The sequence below is a fragment of the Dermacentor silvarum genome, chromosome 3 (genome assembly GCF_013339745.2).
Source record: "Dermacentor silvarum isolate Dsil-2018 chromosome 3, BIME_Dsil_1.4, whole genome shotgun sequence".
NCBI classification, from domain to species: Eukaryota; Metazoa; Arthropoda; class Arachnida; order Ixodida; family Ixodidae; genus Dermacentor; species Dermacentor silvarum.
The window spans coordinates 6,822,694-6,831,098 of NC_051156.1; the positions used below are offsets into that span (position 1 = coordinate 6,822,694).

The following is an 8,405-nucleotide window of genomic DNA, read 5'->3' on the forward strand; positions in this document are numbered from 1 at the left end:
GTGTGCTCCATTCAGAATGCGATATCCGGCCCTGAAAATTTTGGCCGAGGAAAAATTTCTGCATGCGCAGATCACGAGGTTCTCGGGCTCCAGCGCGGTTCGGCGCCTATTGAAGGCGGCGGGCTTACGGCCGCGTTACAGTCACGGTGAGGCGGTTCAGCTGGACGAGAACTCCAGAGGGACCTACGTCGTCGGTCCCTTCCCTAGAATCGTTCACCCACAGCATAATGCGGGCAGGCGAGCAGCTCGTGCTACACACTAAACATTTTCACACCCTTAAGGGTGTTAAAATGGGTGTTTTCCGCATTTACACCCCCGTGCACACCCTTTTAGCACCCATTTTGTTAAAAACACCCTATCATATGGGTGTATACGGCACATAAGGTGTGAAGTTGCTCAAAGAAGGGTGTTAAATCGACGTCTGAAGGGTGTTGAACACAAGGATGCATGCATAAATCTGGCCATAAGAACGCGCATACGTCCGCGCAATGAGCCATGTGTCTATGTATGTCATTTTTTTCTAAGATACTGATGTTACTGGCATGACGGGCACTCCAAAACGTATTACCTTGAAAAGTAGACACATTCACTTGCAATTTCATGAAATATCATTAGATTTAGTTCTCACTGTGATACTACAGTGCAATTAGACACTTTTAATACAAACTGCAGTAATTGAATGAAAACGCGCAAGCAACTCGCAAAATTTTGCAGGAATTTAGCGGTGCCCTTAACAGCCCAACAAAAAGTTGCGAACCCCGGTGAGATGTCTTTTTAAGCGATTCAAGGTAGTAATTAGACACGCAGGCATAAAAATTAGGCTAATTCACTTGTCAACCAACCAAGTCAGACAATCCTGCTTACGTAATTGAAGCCCATCATCGATATAGTTCATAAATGGTTCTTTGAATGCCAAGAACTGATGCCGCTAATTGCTTCAGTGTAATGAATTCCGGACTATGGAAATATGGAAAACCGAAACATGTACTGCGGAAGAGCACAACTGTCACTCCTTTGGCAGACGCCACGAGTGATGTGAATGCTTGCGCCTCACACGTGGCACGACCAATAATGTAGCGCTCTTATCGAGCCACGATCTCGCTGAAACTTTATGCTGTGACCTGGCATGGTCTCCTTGATCGGACGCAGCTGGTATTTTGATCGTACCTGTAGAAGCGCGCTGATCGGCTCACTCACGGTCAAGATTTCTGCGATGCACTCAAAGTCATGCAGCCCAGACATCGTAAAAAAAAAAAAAAAAAAAAAACGTAACGCTCGACACGAAACGTATTCGCCACTCCCAGCTCACCGGTACAGCTAGAGACCACAACGAAGTGGCAGCAAGCACGCGGCCACGCCAACAAGCAAAGCTGTGAGAATAAAGGGGCAACGGCAGATAATTTTTATAGTTCGACTGAGTTCGGCGCAGCGCGATTTACGCGGCTGCGCCCTCCCGACTGAAAAGCGACCGGAACTGACGCTACGACGCTTTACCGTTGCCTAGACAACCCGGCGCGCGGCAGGGTGGGAAGGCGGAAGCTGCTACGTCACCTCATTGACTCTTGCTTCAAAAGATGCGTTGTCTCTTTTTTGTCTGTGTCCGCGTCTCGCGCTCTGGGAAATAATTTTAAACGTGTGATTGGTTTTATGTGCGGTCTAATCAGAGACGTGGTCCGTGCGTTGTGTATTAATCGTGCCCCACCTCAACTCAAAGCCTTGGCACGCGCTGGAAGATGGATCCACGGAAGCAGATACGAGCAGTTGCAACGTGCCCGGTGTCGGCGGTCGGTATACTACTGTCAGTATGGAAAGTTTCAGGCAAGTGTCCGTTCATTTGGTGTTTCTTTATTTGATTACGTGTTATTGTTGGCTGTAGAAGTATCTCATTGTGATCCGATAGCATATTTCACTAATGTAAGCGCAAAAGCAGTTGCACGCAGTACTACGGCAAGATGGCTACCTCGATTGCCCCCGTGTGACTAACGTTTCTGTGGCCACGTCGGGCGTGGTGCGCCTGCATAATCCCGCTTTGTTTCTGAGCGCTTGAACTATCGGAAATGTGGTGTTCTTGCGAGTTCAGCGCGGCTTATAACACGGTCGTTCGTTTTGTGTCGAGTAGAAAAAGAAGTGACGACTGGCTTCGCCTTTCGAAAGTACCGGCGCAATATTGGCTCTCCCTCGCGCGCCCGCGTACTGCTGCTGCTGCTGCTTGCCGGACGCCTTCTTCAGCGTGTTTTGGGCTATCTTTCTCTCTCCGTTTGTGTGTGTGTGTGGTGTGTGTTAGCGCGCGCGTACGTGTTTTGTAAGCGCTTTACGTGTGCGTGCGTGCGTCCGTGCGTTTTTTCTGAGCGCTGTGTACGTGCGTTCGTGCATGTTTTTTGAGTGTTTTGTATGTGTGCGTGCGCGCGCGCGCGTGCTTGTATGCGGGTCTCTATGTGCTTGCGCGTGCGTGCGTTCGTGCGTGTTTTGTGAGCGCTTTGTATGTGCGCGCGTGCCTGTTGTGTGAGTGCTTTGCATGTGTGCGTGCGCGCGCGCGCGTTGCTGCTTTGCGAGCGTTTTGCTTGTGCGCGCGTGCTTGTATGTGGGTCTCTATGTGCTTGCGCGTGCGTGCGTTCGTGCGTGTTTTGTGAGTACTTAGCGTGTGTGCGTGCGCGCGCGCGTACGTGTTTTGTGAGCGCTTTGCGAGTGCGCGTGCTTGTATGCGGGTCTCTATGTGCTTGCGCGTGCGTTCGTGCGTGCGTGTTTTGTGAGTGCTATGTATGTGCGTGCGCGCGCGCGCGTACGTGTTTTGTGAGTTTTCTGCGGGGGCGCGCGTGCTTGTGTGTGTGTGTGTGTGTGTATTGAATAAAGTCGGTAGTTTTACACGCAATAAACCTCTTCAAAATTGGTGCAGCGGCTGTCCCCGCCCTGAAAACCGAGTTTGGTGTCGAGCCACTCTGGAATATATGGAGGCGCCGGAGGACCAGTGGAAGGTGTAAGTTTCCTCCTTTTTCCCCCTCTACCCTGATGAATCCACTTCCTTGATTGTTATTGTGAAATAAACGTTTCATCAACAGCATAAATACATGAATCAGAAATCCGGAAAGTGTGTTTCACGATTACACTAATTTCGATCGTGAAACGTGTACCTTGGGTTAGCCCACATTTCCTTGAAGTAGGCAACTGCTTATGAGGCGGCGGCGGGCGAAATGCTGCCGCCCTTTTCGCCCGCACAAAAAATGTTTTGCCTACAAATGCAAAAACGCCCGTGTCTCGTGCATTGGGGGCACGTTGAAAAACCCCTAGGGGTCAGGATCAATCCAGAGTCACCCGCTATCCCGTGCCCCTTAATCAAATTGTCGTTTTGACACGTAACACTCCCGAATTCAAGGAGACAACTGCTTAAATTGTGAATAGCTGGTTATTTGCGATATTCCGCATATAGCAATTGGTTTAAGCAGCTTTTACTGAAGATATGAAGTGCTAAGATTTAGGTCTCTCTGGGGTGGTTCTCATGCCCTTCGAAAATTGTCCTCTATAGCCCAATTATAATTCGTAAAAATGGAATTTATAAGGCATGCCCTCGGACTCGAGAATGTGTTTGATTGAGCTGTAGGTTTAATTGAGAAGGTTGCAGTGAGTCCAATAAATTTTTTAATGCTTTCTCAGTAGGAGTGTCAAAGTGTAAAAAAAAGCGTATGTGTGTGTGTAAATTGTTGAAAGCGAGTCATGTGGTGCAGGTGTGCGTGTGTGTGTGTAAGACTTCGCTCCTCGAAAGGGCAGGACTTGTGTAAAGTGACTTGTTGAACAACACTTTGCAAATGTGGTGAACATGGTTTAAATAATGGATTTGAGACCTGCAAGGAGTTGCGACATTCTAACGCATTCCTCTTGCATTTACCACGGATTTGCCACTGAATTGTACAACTCTCTGGTGCTGTTTGGCCAGAAAAGGCAAGGAAACAATAATTAATCAAATTTGCTTCATTCACACTATTTATAGCCAACATAGTAGCCCAAGTCACTAGTGTGATCGAGTATATATTTGCAATGTGGCACTAAGATTACTCATTACATTCAACTTAGCCGCTTTCATAGCTGGTAATAAACTTAGTGAGCACTAAAAGAAATATTAAACAATAGAAATACCGCTGGCACAGCACTGGCAACAGTGTATGAGCAGGCAAACGTATATGTGTGTGGAAATTTCAATGCAATGAACTTTCACTGCAACATCTGTGGTATGAGGCTTTTTTTTTCTCAGTAAGCTGTACCGAGTCCATACTTTGATTTTTCTCTTGCCAACCAAAATCACCTTTATTGCCAGTGATCTTGTCTCTCGTTCTGGTAGCATTTTTTATGTGGAACTAAAAATGTCATTTCTTGCAGGTCATCCAGATGACAGCCTCACAATTCGCAGCCTTTGTGCTCTCCATCAGAAACCCATCAGGGGCAAGCCACTTATGTTTGCCTTCAGACAAGACAACATTGTAAGTAGATATAGGCGTGTAGTCGAATATTCTGAAACAAGTTTCCATTTAATACTGTGAGGCTCCTTTGATAGCCTTAGGTTCATATTTTGTGCAGTTGTGTGTATGCAGTTTTTAGATATTGCCGATGGCACAGTGCACATTGCAGATATGACGACTATGAAGTATATACTTGCAATTTCATCATTGCCTTTCATAATGAAGTTTTTCTTTTGTGCAAGGATATTCAGAGATTGGGGCATTTCAGCATCATATTCTGTATTGTGCATTCAGTGCTCATTTCAAGTTACCCTCCTCCTACCAATTTATTTGCGGGAAAAGAGTATTTGTTTACCCTCTGCAATGCGATTCTTATTTGCTCATTGCGTCAAACTCCTCTACCTTTAATTATCACATAATTATCACAACCTCAAAATTTCGGCTGTTATTGTTTTGAAAACAGTATCAAAATGTGCTGATTGCTATCAAGACTGCAAGGGAATTGAAGAAATTGCAAGAAACCGTGGCTTCTTATGGTAGTTGAAAACCTCTTTTCAGCAAACCATGTGCCTATTTCGTTTACTGAGCTGCTCATGAAATTCGCAAGCATGTTTGATTTAACACAGTCGTTACAGGAGAAGAGAAAAAAAAGATTAACAGGAGCACTTTTCATGAGGATGCAATGCTTTTGGATATTCTCCAGGTGGCAAAATGTACATTTAGGAGAGAGTGACCTGGAATCGGAGAGGGTGGGGCAGGGAGCCAATTTGCAGCCATTGTGACTCATGCATGTAGTGGCAACACAGGATGAGAAATAGTTGTGGCACTGCGGTCTAGTAAATAGGTCAGCACTTACATAAACTCCCCCACAGTGAGGGGGAAACGTAGGATATGTTGTCCAATAAAGATGGTGCTTTTAGGAGACAGCAGGAAATTTTAGGCTCTAGTTGAGCAGCTACAATATGAAGGACCACGTAAATTGTAGGAAGCCAACATAAACTGAGTAGAAGGACATACGTCACTGTTCAGAGCACGAAGTAGAAATTCGGAGCATCAGGAAGGATTGTAAGTATAAATAAGGGAATAGTACTTGTCAGCGTATTGCCTAGCTAACAAGGGCAAAAAATAGTTGGCAGGACGTTCTATATTTTCCAGGGAAATGTGCTGAAACACTGATTCTTACTCAGTCAGTAAAGAAATATACAACAATAAATAAAAATAACTACGTATACAGAAAAGGCCTTATAGACTGCAGTGGAGAGTTGGACATTGTTGAGCTAGATGCAAGTACTGCTTTGCTACTGTAATGCAGGGCAGGTGAGAATGCAGTTGGGGGTTTCGTCATTTTCGTCTGTTGTGCACTCTCTCTGTACAATAGTGCTCTTCGTCTCGGAGTGTATAAATGTTGCATTCAAAACAATTCTCATGCCTTGAGCACAGCAGTCTTATTGTGTCTTCTCCCATGAAGTCTTCTGCTGCAGTGCTTCTGAAGTGTAATGCACAACTACATTGCAGATTTTATATTGTGAGTTTTATATTGCGGTCACATCCATGCTCCTGGAGAAATGCCCATTGCTAAGAGATGTCGTTGGTAGAGTCTACATTTTATGCTCTTATTTTCCATAGTGAAAAGGCTACTGTATATTCATTTTTGCTTCTATGCCATTTTGTATTCACGATGACTTAGTGATCGCGGTTTCTAAATTTGAAAACTGGAACTTTTGCCCAATTGAGCTGTGCCTTGTGTTCGGTCACAATAATTAGGGGTGTTGTTTTCAGAAGCTTGTTGCCTTATCAAATTCCCCGCAGTGTATAGGATCGTAATGAAATGTAGAGTCAACTCTCATGATTCTGTTATTTTGCTAATGCAGGAAGCAGGATTCCAGCACAGCCATCTCCTGCACTTATGGTCAAGATGCTCAGACAATGGAGTCCCTGTTCCTTGTGGTTAACCGTGAACAGTATTCTCGCTTTTATGAAAGCTAAAGGTGATTTCCTGCATAAATTAGAATTTTGCAGCTCAAATGTATACACTTTATTCTAATTTGAATCAACTAATATATGCTGTTTAATACTTTTATACTGTTTGATACAATCATTTCTTGTTGGAAAATATTAAGCATGATGTTTAACATTTATTTATGCATTACTGGCTGATGCATGATGGCCTGTGTTTAAAAAATGTGAACTCACACATTTGAAGCTTCATTCAGTAACCAGAGTATGGCTGATTTAATAAACATTATTTGCTCATTTATGTACAAGCCCTAATCTTCCATTATCGCACCAAGTACAAATAATTTAGAAATTGGCAATGTATCATCCGCATGTGGCCAGTAGAGTACCTTAATGAACAGTGGTTTGTTTTTATAAGGCCGCCATTGATACGGCACTTCGCACCTAAACAGTAATAAATCTGGCATATTTAGGCTGTCTTGCAGTAGAAAAAAAACATTTTCAAGCAACATATTTTATAACAGACCATGCATTGCCTTCGCATTACAAAATTTAAGGAAACCAGAATTGTAATTGGAAAATCTGCTACACAGCATTTTTAGCTCAGAGAACTCTATTTACATTTGAAAAAAAATGATTTAGGTGGGAAAAAAATTTTCTTGCTCAAGGAATCTTGTTGAGGAGCGAAAATTCATCTTGATGCTCCTGGATCAAACCTTATTTAAAGCAAGTTCATGTGTGAAACATACGGTGTTTCAGTATATCAAAAATGTGCGCCAGTCAAGCTTTATATCGACTTTCCAAATCAGCTTTTCACAATGATTTGCCATGACATTGGTGTACAAAATAACAGGGTGTGTTTCTTGTGTGCGTGCTCTACTTCCCTAATTGACCTTTGCAATATATATATTTTTTCAAGGCCACCAAAACTAGAATTTTTGTACCTGAAATTTAATATTGAAAATTTATTCCTTTAAGTGGCACCAAACAGGCTGTTTTAGGGTTACCATATATACAGGTTGTTTCAGTTAACTTAAGCTAAACATTAAATAAATGCAAATGCTACGTAGCTGGACAGAACCAAGGTAATGTTGTTCGCCGTCGCTTGGAGATACTCAGACTATTTTTGTACTCGGCCTAATTCGATAATTAGACCTAATTATTTATTCAACTTCTCAATTATAATTAGATGAAAAGTGTCAATGAGTAAATTGTAGAGCAACATGAGAAACTCCCAATACAGCTTTCTGTTGCTCAATACGTGCAACATAAAATGGTTTTTCCGAGCGTGAAAGAAGCCCGTGAATATACGCAAAATTTTCGTCCGACTGGCCGCTCGAGGCACTTTATGTGTATTCGCGGGCATCTTTCACGCTCGGAAAAACACTTTGTGTTGCACGTATTGAGCAACAGAAAGCTGTATCGGGAGTTTCTCATGTTGCTCTATACAATCTTCTAATTGACACTTGTCATCTAATTATAATAGTTGAGAAGTTGAATAAATAATTAAGTCTAATTAGGCGGAGTACAAAATATAGTCTGAGTATCCCCAAGCGACGGCAAACAATATTACTTTAGGTTCTGTCCACCTACGGAGCATTTGCATATTTTTAAAGTTTGTCCCAAGTTAACTGAAACACCCTGTATATAGGACAGATTTGATCAGTTATATTTAAAAAAAACATTTTTGTAGGAAATGTAAATTTTCATGTACTTACAAATGTATTTGGTGATTGCACATTTTAGGTTGTTATGTATGTATTATGTAGTTATGTATTCTAGCATGGAATAAATATATTTACTTTCCTTGAAAATGCAGTATCATATATGTCTTGCTGGTTCGTATTACATTTTATATGGATATGTAAAGCGTAATAACCATTGATGTAGATATACACGCTCAGAAGTTATAGTTTGCTAGGTTGCATTTGTGCAGTGAAGACAGGTTTGGCCCTGAATTACTAATATTTATTGTCATCCACACGTATAAATGTTGTGTAC

At 42.7% G+C, this 8,405-nt stretch overlaps 1 long non-coding RNA gene across 1 annotated transcript; it reads left to right on the forward strand.

Annotated features, from left to right (window-relative positions):
* The first annotated feature begins 258 nt into the window (after positions 1-258).
* LOC125943725 (uncharacterized) lies at positions 259-8,363 on the forward strand. The gene is made up of 3 exons (XR_007465856.1): positions 259-2,974; positions 4,369-4,469; positions 6,320-8,363. It is a non-coding gene; the product is annotated as an uncharacterized LOC125943725 (long non-coding RNA).
* Positions 8,364-8,405: the final 42 nt, after the last annotated feature.